The following is a 19,118-nucleotide window of genomic DNA, read 5'->3' on the forward strand; positions in this document are numbered from 1 at the left end:
ACTGCCACCCTGTCTGTGGGTCCTGGCTTATGTTCCCGGCACAGGTCCAATCTCTGATCATGCAAATGCCAGCTAGTGTGGTTCCTATCCTCATGTCTGCACAGTCCAGACCACAGCATTTGTTCGTGGTAAATATTACTGCATGTTTGGTTTTACATTGTGCATCTCTGCCTGTGTCATGATTTGGGTCAACCATCAGATGATTCAGAGCATCTATGTTGAACTAGGAATTTTTGAAAGAAGAGTCCTAGTAGGAGTGAAACTTTTGAAAGATGCGTCCTACTAGGAGTGAAACAAACAGGTATCACTTAAACTGGTTCACACAGATTCTTCTACTGTGAAGCAGCCTGCTAAAGGACTGGCAGTCAATTTAGTTATTATGACAAGAAAAGGTCAACCATCATGCCAAAAAATCATCAAATGAGAGAGGCTCACTGATTCCCTTAGTATACAACCAGAATACATATCTGTTACAGCATTCCTTGTACATTTCTTATAAGATCTCCTATTGAGGTATAAGGCCCAACAGATAGGCAACCACTCACAACAGGTTCAACTGGAGAGCTCAGAGGAACATACCTGGCACTGACAACACTAACAGCAAATGCCCAGCTATGTCAAGGTTTGATATGTGAACATGGCAATCTGTTTCAGCTTTGCTGTGGATTTTAAAGGCAACAATGAAGTGAATATATAAACAGATTAAAAACTAAAGAATGTAAAAATACAAATCAGGCGGAAGGTGCTCATAGCATGCAACAATGCACAGGGATAGTTAAGCAAAATTATAATCAATTAATGTATTTAACTGTGGAAATGTAAACCGAAAAAGTAAAAGATACAACTGTATAAAAACTTTCACGTATAATTGGGTTAAGTGAAAACCAGTGCCCCAAATGACCAAAACACTAACAAAAAATTAGGAAATACAGGAGAAGCTTGAAATTAATGCTAACTGAAGCAAAACCATAGTTTTCCTCTACAATATGCAAGAAATGATGATGCTTAGTTAATTCTCAGTACTGACTATTCATAAAGACAGTGGATTACTATTACATAGTTTAATCAGATTACTGAGCTAATCTATTCAGCTCACTAGCCAGAATTTGTCTTTATCAACAATAAAGATTAGTCTTTATTGATTACATTACACTTCTTAAAAATTTTAGTATAATTGGGTTAAGTGAAAATGACGGAGATTCTCATAAAACATCTTTGATTTGTCTCCAAAGCTTGATACTTGTTGTCAATTTTATTTTTGAATTTAACACAAAAGATGTTTGACTGATAAGCTTTACTGTACACAATATTGCATACATTTAGAAACTGGATCATGTGGGCTACTCATTCAATATTCAAACACTGGGCTTGATCTGTTTTAATTTGTTACAATCAAGTTCATTACTCCACGCATTCTACCATTTATTGATTATATAATGGATTTTAGAAACATCATATAACCAATAATAGGAATATCTACATGTGGCCTTGTATAATCTTTCAAGGAACCCTGTAAACTTGGTAATCAGTTAGGGTGAGACAAAGCCTGCTGAACAGTGTGCAGAGCTGCAGATACACAAAAAGTGAGGCAGTTAATTGTTTGGGACACAAGAATTTGTAGGCATATGAGCAGGGCTGCTACTACTACTACTACTCTTCTGCCTGTTAAATTTTAGCTATTCATGTTTGGGGCATTCGAACACCATGACGTGGGATAATTACTAGTTGTGATTTTATGTTGAACCAAATTGTATTCAACATACAAGTTACAAGTGTATATAAACTAATTATGGATGTAAGACTATAAGGTGAAGGAAAAATACTTGGTAACACATTAATTTCAGCATACAGCTTTTATAAGTACATTATATGCCACCTCAACATCATTTTCACACAATTTTAAGCCGAAATCCACTATGAAACCTTTGGATAAATTAAAGGTGACCAATCTGAACAGCCTTACACCAAATCTCAACAAGAAAGTAAAATTACATACAATTTAAACCAGAAGCACCAAATTAAGCATTTTTTGTATTCCATAAACACAAACCTCCTATTTTACTTATGCTTACTGCCCAGAATGGTATGATTAACAAAAAATTGGGTCATCAGATAGACAAAAGAAATTTTTGAGACATTCTCTTGAATGAGTATCACCACAACTTAACAAAGCTTCCTTACTCACAGTCATTATAACCTTGGTAGGCTGCTGAAACCACTGAGGGTGAAATGTATGCATTTAAGGCATATGAGAATTATGTACAAGTCCACCACTATATAAAGTTCAATTTCATTTATGTTGAACTACTGCTTTGGAGGAAGATTCCATCAAAACTCTTCAGCATCTTATGGAACTGAACATCTTTGATATTTCTAAAACTTTTACAGGGCTATTTGCAGGAAGTCTTGATCTCACAAACAATGGCTTTGGCAAGCAAGATCTGAATCTAGATTCAGCTTTAAGGCCTTCAAGATCAACCCTCTCATACAAAAGATGGTTCTGTTGGGCATCCTCATTTGACACACTTAATATGCACAGTCTTGGAAACCTCAAGCTCTCAATTTTATCTTTAGGGTACCATTAGGTTAGGGAGGGCAATCATCCCTTTTTCCCATGAAACCTGACAAGGTTAGACAGACAAAAGGGACCTTACATCACCATTCTCCAAGAACCTTCCTCCTTGCTATGTTATCTATACATCCTGATATCACAAAAAACATGAATCAGTATACTAACTTGATCCATATACAATGAAGAAAAAATAAAATAACATAGTTTAACTTACCACAACATATGAAAAGTCCACCTAGGAGCAGACATACTACCCTGAGAGAATAATTTTAGTTGTTTATGACTTAACTTTTGATTGAAGGGATCTACTTCAATTTTCAATTTTCTAAGAGAAATTTTTCAACCAATGATTGATATGTATAGGGAGACACAACATTTTACCTTTCAATTCATTATTTTGGGGAGAGGGGGATTTTTTAATTTATTAAAAAAAGTTACAGCCCAAACATTTTTATTAATGTCATTTTTAACTTCAGTATATACAGCATATTACACAATCAAATCTTCCACTGACTTTCTGGCACTCATCTCAGAGAATTAAATTTGCCTCTAAACATAATTTTCATAAAACTGCAAACTGGCAATATCAAGTACTCCAAGACTATGATAGGTAGCTATCTATTCATTTACATTTATGTATGTACATATAATTATTCAGACATTAACTTTTACAAAAAAGTTAGTTAAAAATTTTCTTTTACAGCCCACACATTTTTATGGTAAGGCCATAAGATCCCTTTTATCTTTCAAATGACAACTTTTGGCAACCATTACCATTCTTGGAGTTAAGCGTAAGTAAAAGGCTCGTAAACTGTATGGATACCTTTGTATCTTCATGATTTAGGACTCCTGTATGCATGAGAAGGTCTGTCTCTTGCTCACAAAATACTGCATATATTGTGGAATACAAACTATCTCAGTAATTCTCCTTTACTTGTCACAACCTAAAAAAATTAAACTAACTATCCCACTTTAAAAATAATTTTTACTTAGTACTGTGCAAGGTTAAAAATTACTTCTAAAAATAATTTTGACTTAGTATTATACAAGTTTAAATATTACTTCTACTCTTTCAATAATGAAAAAATTGTTTTTGATACCTAATCCAACCATGTCCACTTCTCATCAGAAAAGGAGCATTCAAAATATTTTAAAGGCTAGAATCAATTTTTTTCAGTAACTATTATGTAAATGAAATTGAAAGTAATATTGCTTGTTGCCACCTAGCATAAATAGTGTGATAACTGTGCCAACATATGAAAACCTGCAACAGACTCTCCCCAACTTATGGCCCAAATACTCTACACAGTACAAGTATATAATTATAGTATTCCTAAAAAGAGAGAAAATTGGAACTGTAATTGAAACTGTAATACAAAAACACCAAATTTTTAAGATAATTTATATTTTCCCACATATACAAACCAAAGCCATTAACCACAGGAGTACTCCCAGCATGTGCTGGAAACAATTGCTGAAGCTTGGTAACAAGGTGGTTACCTGGTGACAGGTAAATGAGTGATACAAATTCACATGTCAGTATCCTGCCACTTTTCCTTAGGCAAACATGGACTATGCAGGGTTAGATTAGGATTATGATAAAAGGCTCTTGTTTGTATACCCATGAAAAATACAAATTACTTCTAAAATTTGGTATTTGTTCCTATGAGAATACAAACCATCACCCTCTATATAGGAGACCTGCTCCTGAGGTGGGAGTATGGCTTCATGGAACTAACTGACACATCCCAAAAATCCTGTTTACTGTGAAAGGTTGGAAGGACAGTCAACCACCAATCTGGAATTGTCCAATTCCCAGTCTTGTATATGAGAAGGGGATTGACTGATTGATTCAACAGAAAATTACCTGTTGTCATAAGAACAAAGTCATCAATACTGAAAAATATGCTATTAAAATCAACTTTTTTTCCCAAAAGCGACACAAACACTATTATATAATAAATTTCATAAAAGCTATAAAATAGTAACAAATATAAAATTCATATGTTATAAAGCAAATCATAGAAGCTCTTAAGAGTAAACAATTACTAAGTCTGTCATTAAAAAATAAATTACTCAGTCAGTCCAATTTTCTGACATCCTTCAGTCCAGAAACCTGCTGGTATAACAGCTGGGAGAAAAAGTACCATTCTGGATTAAATCTTCCTATCCAGCACCTTTCTGCCAACTGCTGCATTTTAAAAATAGTTAAGCATGTCTCCATAGTTTGGGCTTCACACAACCTAATGACTTGACAATAACTTCCCATTCATCTTCATTTAGCCAGTAAAGTCAATATTATAAAGAAAGCATTATAGTCCATTTTCATAATACGGTATAGTAGGTCAAATTCATAGGCTCAGAATTCAGAAATACTTCACACTGAAGAGTGTATATGCGAACCTCTTTGAAAATCAAGTAAAAATTTGAAATACATTATGCAAGCCTTTGATGATAAAATTATATTTTCATAATAAAATCAAGTTTCATATATACTTACCAAGTAATTACATAACTATAGTTTCTAACTAGCGCGGCAGCCCTTATTTAAAAGTAGTGTAGGTGACAAGCCCCACCCACTAACTGGAGTACTGGACACGACTTAGCAAAAAACCTTCTTTCTGTTTGCGCCCTTATGTCCATGAGAGGGGAGGAGGACGGGCTCTGATTCTGTAATTACTTGGAAAGGGGAGGAGGGTGGGCTCTGATTCTATAATTACTTGGAGAGGGGAGGAGGGTGGGCTCTGATTCTATAATTACTTGGAGAGGGGAGGAGGGCGGGCTCTGACTCTGTAATTACTTGGAGAGGGGAGGAAGGCAGGCTCTGATTCTGTAATTACTTAATAAGTGTATATGAAACTTAATTTTATTATGAAAATATCATTTTCATATAAGTAACTTACCAAGTAATTACATAGCTGAATCCCACATTGAGTAGGATACATGGACATATTCTATTCCAAAAGATTAAGGCATGGTAATGACATTGAATGCTTGTCATTTCCTTACATGGTAAGAGAGCTACTGCAGGTGAATACTGCCTCTGGTTGGTACTCAACCTGTAGTGGCATGGCACATGAGCCATGGGTCGCCTCTACTGAAGTGGGAGTTTTGCAGTGGAGGATAGGCCTGATCGCTGGCAAAACACACACAAGTGCCCTTGCTTTGGGTGCAGTACCTATATAAAAAAACAACCAGAAAATGCTTTCTCCTACATTAAAACATCACAACCCATCCACTGAGACTGGTGGGTATACCGGGAGGAAGCATGGGAATCCCTCTTTTTTTTTTCTCTCTCCTACTATCTCTCTTCGCCTTGAAGTAAGGCGTCGAATTTTCTGGAGCCAGGGGGTACAATGTACCTGGAGTACCCGCCAGTCTCAGTGGATGGGTTGTGGTGTTTTCAGTGTAAAAGCATTGTCTGGTTGTTTTTTATATTGATGCTGCGCCCACAGCAAGGGCACTTGTGTATGCTTTGCAGCAATCAGGCCTCTCCTCCACTGCAAAGCTCCCACTTCCATAGAGGCGACCCACAGCTCATGTGCCATACCAATACAGGTTAAGAAGAGTATCAACCAGAGGCAGTATTCACCTGCAGTAGCTCTCTTACCTCATAAGGTACAGTGCTGCAATTTTCAAACACTTTTTCAACTTCTTTCAAATATGAGACACGAAGATCAGTTCGCACTTCCAGTAGGCCAACTGCAGAATGGAAGTGAGGGACATATGTGCCTGAAAGCTAATAAGGGAGAGACTGCCCTAATGTCATGACCTTTCACTTTAAAAAGTAGGCAAAATATCCTCCTGAATCTGAGTGTGTCTCAGAAATGAAGTCTTTGACAATGAAGGACAATGCGTTCTTAGTCAGAGGGTGAGACGGGTTCTTAACAGAGCACCAGAGGTTACTGGATGGTCCTCTGATCTTCTCAGTCCTGTTCAGGAAATACCTTAAGGCCCTAGCAGGACAAAGAACTCTCTCCTTTTCCTCAGAGCCAAGGCATCTGTTAAGGTCTTAATGGAGAACGAATGGGGTCAGGGCTTGGAAGAGTCCTCGTTCTTGGCTAAAAACCAAGGGTAAAGTAGCAAACTGCATCTCACAAGGAGAACAAAAACCTACCCTTTATCGATGGCTTGGAACTCGCCAGTAGTGTGTTAGCAGTAGCCAAGGCCACAAAGAAGAGAGCCTTCAGAGTAAGGTTTCTCCAAGAAGAGGAACGAAGGGGTCAAAAGACGGACCTGTCAGCCACTTCAACACTATATCCAGGTTCCAAGAGACTGAATATTCCTTTCTTTGCTTAGACATATCAAAGGACTTGACATAGTTGTTAAGATCTGGGACTGACGCACGATTCAGGACCCCTGTGTTTAAACACTGAGCTAAACACAGCTCAATACCCCCTTAATGGTGGAGGATGAGAGATTCCTAGGTCTCCTCAGATAAAGAAGGAAATCTGCAATTTGGGTCACAGACGTCTCAGAAGAGACGTTGAGTCTGAGACACCAGCTTCAGAAAATCACCCATGTAGCCTGGAAGATGTGGCTAGGAAATCGACGCCTGCATCTGGCAATAGCCTCTGCAGCACGTCTTGAAAACCCTTAAGCTCTGACAAGCTTCTGGACAGTCTGAAGTCTGTCAGGGCAAGAGCAGACAACCCTTTGGTATCTCTTAAAGTGAGTAGATACGTTGTAATTCTTGTAATTATTGGCTGGCAGGAGACTCGAACTCTGGCCTAGCAGAGTGCTAGCCGACAACTCTACCGACTCATGCAACGAGGAACTTTGATGCTGTGAAAATGGGCCATATTAATTATAGGCTTCATTTAAGAAGTTTAATTATGATGTTATTTATTATTCTATAAGAGAATTTTTTGGAAGCAAAATACCAAATGCTTTATATCGTCGAAGGTGAATATTATATTTTGTTACTTCATTGTGTTCTTGCCCATAGCCTTCACTTTTGTTGAAGAGACCTCTTATCCCCTTGGTCCACTGACCTGTAATAGAGTTCAACTTCTGAACTTTGTGACCTAGATTGTTTGAAATCCAGCAGTTCAGAAGCGAAGCTGGTACAGAACTCAACCACAGAACTCTCTGGCCTGCGGCTGAATGTTGTTGTTTGTGCACTGGCAGATCTTGAAATGTTTCATAGATTTTAGGGGTGTAGTGGTCCAAGTGGGACCAATCTTGCAGTATGGCATCTGTTGCCTATGCTAGAGGGTCCGGGCCCTGAGAACTAAAGAGGGGAAGGCGATGGTTCCTTAAGGTAGCAAACAGGTCCAATGTCAGCCTGCCCCATAGTATAGCAGATTCCGATGGACCAGGGGATCCAAGGTCCACTTGGTGGGAAGGACCTGCTTTTCGAGTGCTCAGTTCGTCCACCAGAACATTTAGTTTGCCCTGAATAAATTGAGTGACTAGACTCGCCGATTTGATCTGTTTACAGTAGAAGGTCTCTTGCTGTCTGGCAGAGAAAAATGAGTGAGTGCCGCCTCACTTTCGTATGTACATTAGGGCTGTAGTATCTTCTGAATAGACTACCACAGTCTTCTTGTGAACTAGGGTCGAGAAGCACTGAAGCCCTAAGTGAACTGCTTTCAGTTCTCTGATGTTGATTTCAAGGTTCTGTTCTTCCGGCAACTGTGTCCCAGAAATTTCCCAGTTCCCCAAGAGAACTCCCCAACCTAGAACCATGGAGTCTGAATAGCAGAGGATGAAGGGCTTTCCTTCCGAAAGTCTACATTCGGACAGCCACCACACTGGTCCAACTTGATCTCTGGGATGATGAGAAATGTTTCCGTCTCACTTGGCCTTGAGGAAGAATGCAACACACTCATGAGAAGTTTGCCTAACTTGATGAACATCTTGATGGAAGACAGAGTCCCCAGTAGGTTCATCCACTGATGGTTCTGAGCAAGACGAAGGGGTTAGAAACTTGTGGACTGTCTGAAGGCAGCTGGCAATTCTCTTGGCATACAGAAAAGCCCAAAAGTCTGAGAGTTGAGACTTGTCCCCAAATAGAGGAACTCTTGCGACAGGGACCTCTGAAGGTAGATGATAATTCTCAGCTCCTGAAGGAGATGTTCAAGCCCTTTGTGCACTTTTCCCTTGAAGGGGATCAAAGTTGTCCAGGTATAGACTGATGTTTATGTCTATTAAATGAAGTCATTTAGATACAGGAGCGAGGACTCGAGTGAACACTTGAGGTGCCATAGAGGCCAGAGCAAAGAGCCTGAAACTGGAAGATGAGCTGGCACTGGGTGCTTGGGAGCTGGTGCCGGGCACTCAGGTAGCGGCGGGCATTCCGAGAGGAGACAGGCATCTAGACGCTGACATGAGGCACCTAGGAAAGTGTCCTGGAAGACGAACCTTAGATACTTCCTGGAGTCCGGATGGATGGGGAAGTGGAAGCATGCGTCCTGCATATCCAAGGTTATCATCCAATCACCCTAGTGAATGGATGAAAGGACTGACTGGTTCATCTCCATCTGAACTTTGTCTGTCGGATGAAGAGAATGAGGGCGCTTACATTGAGGACTGGTCTGCAAACCCCCGATGATTTGAGGACCACAAACAGACAGTAGAAGAAGCCCTCTGAGTTGGTATCCCTGACTTCTTACAAGGGTCTCTTTTGAAGGACAGAAGAGACCTCCGAAAAGGGCCAAAGTTTTTCTGAGCCTCTAGAGTAGGCCATCAAAACGATGGGAGAAGGGACCAAAAGAGGGGCTCTCCATGAACAGAATGGAGTAGACCTCCCTCAGAACCTTGACAATCCACTGTTCTGTCCTTCTGATGCTCCACTTCTCCCAAAACTTGGGAAGACTGGCTCCCACTTGTGCACGGAGGACTTCTTCCTTATTTCTTGGGCAAGGACTTGAGCCCCTCGATAGTTCTGGCCGAGAAGCGGACATTGGTGCAGGTCCTAGACCAGACTTGGGCTTACTCCCACAAAAGGGATGTCGCTGGAGAGGAGAAACCGTCTTTGGAACAAACAAGGACAAATCCTTGGGGCGCTTGGAAGAATGCGCCAGATCATATTAAAGTTGACTTCTATAGGAGGTCTCACTTCTGGGCCTGAGTGGTCTCCTTTAGCGGAATGGAAGCACCAAAAAATCTCTTTTCTTCAAAACCCCCCAAGACAAAAGAGCTGCGAGTTCAAGAGAGCCATCCCTGATGGTCTTGTCTGCACGAGAAAAGGACTTCTAGCTAGTCCGAGGCAAGTCTCCAACTAAATCATGCAATCTTCAATCTTCTTGGCTAGCGCTCTCACCATCAAGTTCAAGAAACTGAAAGCTTCAAGCAACTCAAAGAGGTCTTTGACAAAGTCAAGTTCTGCCGACGAAAAACAATTTTCGCTGACAAAAACGCCAAGCATTGGGAAGGAGGAGTTTCCCCAGTGGTGTAGGAAAGAAACCTGCCAGGGAAGTGCGAGGGAGGAAAGACGAAGGAAGCCTTACCTTGCTCCCTCTTAGCAGAAAACCAAACTGCAATCTTCTTAAGCGCCTCCCTAGAAGACGAGGAAAGCACCATTATCGGAAGTCTAAGTCTGTCATCTGGATGGCTCCTCATCAAGAAGGTTGAGGTAAGCAAGACCAGGGGCTAGCTGGAGCCAAAAAAGGGATGGAAAGCTCGCCTGCAAATATTAAAGGAGAGCTGCATAGGCTAGGAGAGCCGAGGTTGGAAGTGGGCGCCGAGCAATAGATTGATACTGAAGAGTTGGTGCCGGGCACTTGGGAGCTGGCACAGGGCGCTTGGGAGCTGGCACCAGGGGCTCGGAAGCAGGCACCGGGCACTTGGCAACTGGCGCCGTGAGCTCAGAAGCTGGCGCAGGGCACTCAAAAACGATGGTGGATGCTCAGAAGCTGGCGTTGGGTGCTCGCGAGGAGATGGGGACTTGAATGAAGACAATGAGCACCTGAGAGGGATCATTGGGCGCTTGGGAGCCAAATGCTGGTGCCCCACAGAAGTACGCTCAGGAGAGAAATACTCCGGACTGTCCCACGTGCTGCAGGAAGGTTGAGGATTGCGCCCGGCTCCTTAAACTGCTAACGGGGCATCAGAGTAGAGTGACCATCTGCCTGCATGCCTCTTCAATGGATGAGATGAATCTAGAAAGAGCTTATGGTGATTCCAAGTCCTGCTTGGAGTCTTGAGAGTCGAACGACAACTGGTGCACATCCAAGATGCTTTTCCAGCGGCTGTCTGTCGAAACCTTGGATATTCATGCAACAGGATTGACTGAGAGGGCAGCAACCTATGGGCAAACCCCACCGGCCTTCCTTGGACTTCCGGCATGTCTTCTGCCATTTAAGGGAGCAGGACAGAGACCTTCATGTAGGAGAACTGGCGGGACAAGAAGCCGCCTCTTCCACTTGCTCAACACTTTCTCCTGTCAAGACGCCTTTCTAGTGACTGTCTGCTGATACCTGGGAATGAGCAACAGGTTCGACCGAGGGGGGCAACTACCAGTGGGCCAACCCCCTTGGATCTCCATTGGACCTTTGGTATGTCTTCTCCCAGGTTCAGGGGAGCAGGACAGTGACCTCTGTCTAGGAGAGCCAAAGGGACGAGTAGTCACCTCCTGCACTTGCACAACACTAACACTTGTCACTCTGTGGGAAGTGGCGCTGTCTGAATACATTTTCCCATAAACGCCTTCACTGACGCACCTAACTCTGCCACTGTATTCACTAGCTGTATAATTTTCTTGTGAAACCTAACCATAGACTGGGAATGGCATCAGGTTTGGAAGCATGGGAGCCAGGCATGGGAGTAGGTGGATTACAAGTAGGAGGGCTAGTAGCAGGAGAAAAATTAGGAAGAGGGGAAGAAGGAATAGCAGAGCTATCTTCTAACCTAGGACAGGGTAGACCACTAGGCTAAGGGAAGCTCATTTCCAGGCTCTAGAGGCTGCTTTCCTTTTTCTATCCCTCTCTAACTTGTCTGATTGAGATTAAATACCTTCTACTCTTGCTAATCATTACATTTAGTACAAGTTTTCTCCCTGCTATATTTAAGCCCACTACATTTACTGCAAACTGTATGAGAATCATATTAAGATTTGATTAATCTGGTTTTGCAACTTTCGCTACAATAGCAAAACTAGGTGAACTTGAATCATCCTGTAATGATGGAAATCCTTCTTTTGAATTAATGACGATACCCTTCATAATTGGTAGACTGGAAAAACAAATTGATTTTCATCTTATCAAGACGTGAATTAACCACTCGAAATTGAAATTGTCTATGATCAGGTGTGCGTACATAAGTGCGCAAGTTCAACTATGTGCTTAGTTGCGTAAGCTCAAATCACACTGTTCAAGACGTGTACGACAACTTGAGAGGGGAAAGGAATGTAGCTCCCCTTATTTTCATTTGAAATGTCATATTTCTCCCTTGTAAAAGGTATGCACTTATCTTAGTTTATATTGTACATGTTGCCATGACACTTAACAGTGTTCTTTTGTATTTTTACCTTGATGTAACAGCAAATTACCATGAGTTGTTATGGTAATGTTACGTAAGTTGCACCGTGATGAGCTTGCGTGTGGTTGCAGCCACCAACTGTAGGCTAAGATGCGCGATATTCCTCCATAACTTTATGAATGTGTCAATTCTTGAGTTAAATTCTACCTGTTATGCATATAAAGCCAGGCTAACTGTGTAATGTAACAGTTTAAGTTAGGCATGAGTACAATATAGCCTAGGCTACGGACTGCATACTGTTTGGCACAAGACTGCTGTCCTAAATGAACTTTTTGTATTACAGGGAACCAGTTTAAGAACCAGTATAGGAATAAGTATAAGAACCAGTCTAAGGACCTGTTTAGGAAACAGTTCTAACAATTATGGAAGGAACACGAGGAATAAGTTGTTTACACCATGTATCCTCCCACTAAGAAACGTTAAACAAACCGCGGGAGTCAGCCTTTCCCTCAACCCTAACCAGAAATGAAGATTTGTCCGTCTGCAACGTCAAGTACCAGTTCAAGCTAAGAGTAGTCCTGGGTTTATTAGCCTAGGCCAGCGTGTTACACTTGTATTAGCCTATGCCCAGGATTGAATTGTTATGTATAGGCTAGTCTGAGTTAATTATCCTAAAATGAATGGTAGCCTCCAAATGTAAATCAGGACAATTGACATATCAAGCCACAAGTAGTAATAACATCATTATTATTAAACAATTATTACAATACATACACATAATAAAGAACTAGAAAAAATTATCCTGGAAGCTATTAAAGCTCAAAAGCTACTCAAATAAGCGATGATACTTCACCAAAATCCAGCCTACAACCGAAAATCAGTACACTAAAGTTGCAGCAAACCCCCAATGTTACTCGAGAGCCGGCAGAAACAGAATGAGGTTTTCTGCTAAGCCGTTTCCAGTATTCCTGTTAGTGGGTGGAGCTTGTCACCTACACAAAACTATCGAAATGCAACTGCAATTTTTTAAATAAAGGCTGCCGCACAAGTTAGAAACTATATCTATGTAATTACTTTGTAAGTTACTTACTTGAAAATGAGCCTTTGAAACTGTATACTGTAAACCATTAATTTTAAAATAAATGCAACAATAAAAACCAACATAGAAAAAATTACTGTACTTATGTGTGAAGGCTTTTGTTTGTTAATCTTGGTGCTGTTTTGATACAGTACTTATCATCTAACAACTGCAGCAAGACAAAAGCACACATACACCATTCATTCACTCTAACAACAATTCTGCAGATTACTAATACAGCAATAAGAAATGAACTAATTTTCAGGTGAGAAAAAAATGTTATTAGAAATGTATAATTAAATTCACAGATATATTTATGTAGTGTGTGAGTATGTGCATTAGAATAAGCACATTTATAGCCAGTTACAGCTGAATACAGTAGTAAAAATTTTGAAAACCATTAACACTGCATATCCTGTAATTCTGCAATAAAAACTGATGACACTGCACAAAGAACCACCACACTCAAAGCCAAAAGGAAGCTGTATTACTGATTCTGATATCTTCTGCTTTCCTGCATTTAGAAATTCATATTCTCTAATTGCTGGTAATGGCTATGGAGAAATTGGAGAATATGTATTTGAAAGGCAATATCTCAGTTTCTTAGGTTTAATCTATTCAAAATCTCTTTTGCTCTGAATGAAAAGGGTTGTGGTATTTGGGGATGCAGACATCCCTGTAAACGCAAATAATATTTCTGACCTCACTTCAATAGCTGTTAGCCATGAAAACTCTGGAACCTCATCCAGCTATGAGCTACCATAGTCTGGAAGTGAAGCTCCAGAGGAAGAATGATAGCATCCGCAAACATGCTCTTAACTTGAGAAGACTGATAGGCTCCTATGGCTATCCAAATTCCTGTAACCCACTGGAGAGGCAGATGTAAATACCTCACACCAAAAGCATAATTTTGGTAGGATTAATGCCCTGTACAGTCTCAGTAGCAGTTTGTGGTCAGTTATTCACAGTTGTGGGCCCTAGTGATGAGTAAAAAGACCAGTGTCCGTCTTGCAAGAGAAGGAAGTACTGTACAAGGGAAAACCTGAAGGATAACCAGAGGACAAGACTCCCAGAGGTAAAACCCTTGAATGGTCTGAGGCCATGGAAGACAGCGAGAGCAAGCAGCATTTCACCAGCTTCTCTAGACATCACACACTATCACTTTGTTTCTCTAATATAAAACCTAATTCTTACAGTAAAGGCAAGGTTAATAGACTGTACAAGCACTTAGTACCATGGAACCAATAGTTTCATGATACAGACTGCAGCTACAGAAACTTAATCATTTAAATTCATTATTACAGCATAACTAAAATCCTGAACAGCTGCAAAAAAAACCAACAGAGATATAATGTCACATTTAACAACACAGTCAAGAACTATGACCCCCAAAAAATAGAAGTGTCCTAACTCTACCACAAAAAAAGTGACAAGTTACAAAAAAGTGAGTGGGTAGTGCTCTACTATTCACCTGATTGCCACCTATTAACCACCTTGTTACCAAGTTTCAGTGACCACTTCCAGCTCATGCCAAAAATATTCTTATACAAAAGACCATAGTTTGTATTTTCATAGGAACTAATAAAACATAAATAAGACACCCAATAAAAGATATGTGCTTAAAAACTGAAGGTAATCCTTAACAGAGCCAACAAACAAAGGTCATTGGTCATTCAGTTGGAGATTACCTGTATAGGTTTCTTGTAAGCTTGAGTGTTACTGTCTACAAAAAGCATTGTAGAGCAACTGAAGAAAACTGACAGGTTAGATATCAGCAAATACTTTGACTTTAGCATATGCAAATTCTAAATTTGCATTTAAGTTTACAACTGCTTATTGCCAGAATCTGTCAAGATCATAAACAGACACATATCCTTTTAGTGCTTCATGGAAAACAGAAAGTGACATGACACAGTAAAGGGTGAACTTTAGGCTAACCAACTTGACTTCAGTTGCCCAAAATGCATAAGCTTTTCTGCAGTCCTATATTAAGCTTTAAGTGATGTGTACCATAAAACCAAAAAGTACAACAAATATAACTGATATGTATGGTGACTCTTACAACTCACCATACATTTTAAAATGCTTGTTTAATTTTACCCTTCCTGTAAGGCATATCAAGTTACAAAAATCCTTGTAAATTAATCAAATACAGTACCCATTCAAATCAAATAACTGCAGCTAACAAGTAAAGGCATAATTTAAATTTTCTTTACAGAAACCCACTGTTTATGATTAACATATCTGTGGTCTTCATGTGCCCTGGCGCATCAATTATCTCAAAAGAAAATGGTCATTATCCTGTGGTATTGCTCATCCCAGGAGAGATACCCAAGTCCAAGGTTAGAAAAAGGCTCATTATTTTCTATAATATGAACTAGGACCCATAAGAATAGTGGGGCTGGCAGTAAGAAACTCCAATTATACATAATGGCTTCCTATGGAAAAAGTTTTTAAAAACTTTTCACAACAAGCACATTACTTACAATCAATAATTTACATGGAAAGACCAAAACTGCTGATGCCCCAGACTAAATAACTGAGACCTATAAGGATCACCTGAGAGTTCCTTGGGACCGATATCAGCATCAGATCCCAGGGCACCCAGGGATAACAGAAACCACTTTCAACAGAAAGAAACCAAGTAAAATAACTCCAAGACATGGGTTAGAATCCTACAGTCACAAGATCATCTTTCCATTCTTCAAAAAATGCCATGAGGGAAATGATAATGAAGAAACTACTGATGCAAAAACCTCCCCCAAAGAAGGGACCACTTAACAATGAATAAAGATGAAAAAAAAAAGAAATACCAAATAATTAATACATCTTAATGAAAAAGCAAATATTATAATGAACTATGCAATCATAAACAAAGTAAGACTAATGACTGATAGTGCAACAAGTGGCTAGTTAAAAAAGGAATACTGAGAATGAAGAAGAGTAAGACATAAAGAGAACATAGGTAAAAATAAATATCTATCCCAATTAGGCTTTAAAATGGAAGTTAATTCCAAAACAGAAAGCAAAATAAAATTAGCAGACAGCTTGACAAAGCTAATAGCTTAATAATTAACTTATCACTAGTTAATCACTAAAGACAATCAACAGAAGAAAGACTTGATGCAAAACATTATGGCCCTGATTAGCTCATCTTTTAGAACAAAATAAAGCTGTACTTCAATAAAGGTTGCAACTAACATCACAAGGGTCTACAGTGATAACTGTTGTAACTGAAGTGCAAAGATATACACTTTTACTATGGGTTAATGCATATATAAGGAAAAGAAATATGAAGTTAGTGCTGCCATGAAAAAAAGAATGAGCCAGGGTACATGCCAACAAATGCACATTACCATAGGACGAAGACTGTTTTATTTTCAGAGGAATTGATGCATCTGAACATTCAAAGACCACAAATTCGAGCTAATTATACATAACAGGTTTGTTGTGAAACAAATCAACAATCTCTAACATTTCTTAACTTCCAAACGCACATCCACTTATTTTACAAAAGAATTTATCAGTAGCTTGCAGATGTTGGTACTTCATCCAGTTTAAAGTAATTCCACAAGTACCAAATGCAGTGATTACAAATGAAGCTAGTAGCCCACTTATATGCCTGACACATCTCTCTGATGCTAATGGAATCCAGTTTGCAAGGTAGGGAGGTAAACCTTCAGTGTAAATGTTGCTTTTGATGTCAGAAAATATAACTAACAACAACCAACGTATTTCTTATAAATTCATTAATCTAAACATTATTATTTGATACCTGTGTGAAGAACTCAAATAAAGTTGAGTGATATGCAACACTAACTCCACAAGGCAGGAAAAGAATACTTGATCACAAAATTACTTGCAGTGTTGAGCTGTGTGAGAAATGATTATTAAAATTAAAGTAGTTTAACCAGACCATTGAGCTGACTTTCAGCTCTCACAGGGCTGACCTAAAGGATTAGAATAAAATACCAGGTCTAGGCCTGAGACCAAGCTCTTGAACTGAATAGTTCATTCGGTGTGATGACAAATGAGTGAAAATGAAACTAAAAACTGCACAAAGGCAGAAGCTTTCCACACTGGAACACATGCACACAATAAATATATTCACTCATACATCCATACAAAAAAATAAAACTGGATTAAGTTGAGTAATATTTTTAAATTTTGTTTTTAAAATTCATTAAATGACCCAAGGATTTTCGTATTTTCATCATTTACTTATATTTATATTTTATCAACTAAATTACACCTCTTTATGAACATCAAAATCGGGACGACTGAGAATGCAGAAGATTCTGACAAAATTTCCCTCAATGATTTATTTCCAAAAGCTGACATTTGCTGTTGGTCATACTTTGGACACTCACACAACATGTCTGACTGTTATTATGTTATTATCACCTTGCACTCTGAGCACTCGGGAGCAAGGCTACATGGAATATACATCTTGCCAGCTCACACAGCATAATACCAGGGTAACTTCAATGCCTAATGGACAGATTCCAATGTTCTCTCACTACTTTTACAATAAGGACAATTATGAATCTGTTATGATATGATGAGCATTAACTAAACTCAGGAAAGGCACCATATTGCTCTCAAATTCACCAAGACCAACAACTTTGAAGTTCTTTTTTTTTCTGGAAATAACATTTCAAAGGTTCAGTAAACCTTGTTTAATTCACACAAATAAGTCCAGACCCCAGTTATGGGAATAGTAACTAAGCTAGCCAAGCTGTACTGCTGTAGGTTACCCAAAATCCTACCTAACCCCTGGCTAGCTTATGAAAACTTAAAACTTAAAAAATTGTATAGAATCCAAAGAAATAAGAATCATTCATAAAACTTTTCATAATAAGCATATATTATAAAAAAATCTAAGCACTGTAACAATTTCAGAGGCAAATCATCTAACTCCTGAACTTTACCATAATACACTAGCCTACTAAACTATGCACTTGCAATCACTCAACTATCATTAAACACAAAATTTAAAGCTAGTGTATGAAACATGTTAATGTGTTTATATAAAGTAAATGTGGTTTATGTACAAGTAACATAGTAAAATGATTTCACATAGCATATATGATTTCACATAAAGTGGAACAGGCTAACAACTGTGAGAGTTCTGATTATCAGACTTCCTGTAATATTTACAATGCTAAAAATATACTGAATTTTATCAGACTTCTACCTACAAGTGATAAATTCTGTGGCAAAATATTTTGCATCTTTAAGCCCAGTCCTTATATAAGACATAGCTACAGTAACAATAAACTGACTGATTACATGTTTTTCCATGATTACACCATTAGATAATGATCAATAGTACCAATCTATTTTATGAAGAGCAACTCAAATTTACAGACAAAACATAGCAAAGTTTGATTAGCCAGAGCACCCATTTCTTCCAAAATTAGGAATGAAGGCAAGATAACATGTATACTGTACATCTTTTTAACTTGCCCTAAAACTCTCTACCAGCTCTCGATAGTCCCTAAGTAGAGCACCAGACCTCAACACTAATCCATTCCAGAAGAAGCGTCGAGATGTGGTTCAGACGAGATCTGAATAAATTTTTTCCATAAGAAATAACTGAAAACGGATTAATCCATTCTTGACCACCAGTTATTACCCTAACCTTGCCTTTTTATACAAAACATTACACATAAATTATAATTAAAAAGTTAAGAGTTAAATAACATACCGTATTAGCTGCACTTTTCCTAATTTTTAAATGTATACTGTATCAAAAAAATGCCCTACGTCCAATTTGGCCACATTACCAATGGGAGACTGAGTGCCATAGGCTTGGCTAGGTACTGTACTGCACTGGGCAGGCACAAATATTGTTGCTAATAATAAAACATTGATAAACAAGCCTAGTTATTATCACAAGTACATTAATAAAATATTGAAAGCAAGCCGAATTATGTTTTATCATAATCTTACGAAAAATCGTTTAGATACATCGGCAATTTGTCTTTCAGCCATTTGCCATAAGTGGATGTAGACAAACCACAGTGCCGCCCTGGTGGCATG

General features: G+C 39.0%; 1 protein-coding gene across 7 annotated transcripts in view; it reads right to left on the reverse strand.

The window, feature by feature from the left end:
- Abi (tyrosine kinase Abl) overlaps positions 1-19,118 on the reverse strand; it is a 115,106-nt gene that overhangs the window by 51,256 nt on the left and 44,732 nt on the right. The window lies entirely within an intron of this gene.

The sequence above is a fragment of the Macrobrachium rosenbergii genome, chromosome 47 (genome assembly GCF_040412425.1).
Source record: "Macrobrachium rosenbergii isolate ZJJX-2024 chromosome 47, ASM4041242v1, whole genome shotgun sequence".
Lineage (NCBI taxonomy): Eukaryota > Metazoa > Arthropoda > Malacostraca > Decapoda > Palaemonidae > Macrobrachium > Macrobrachium rosenbergii.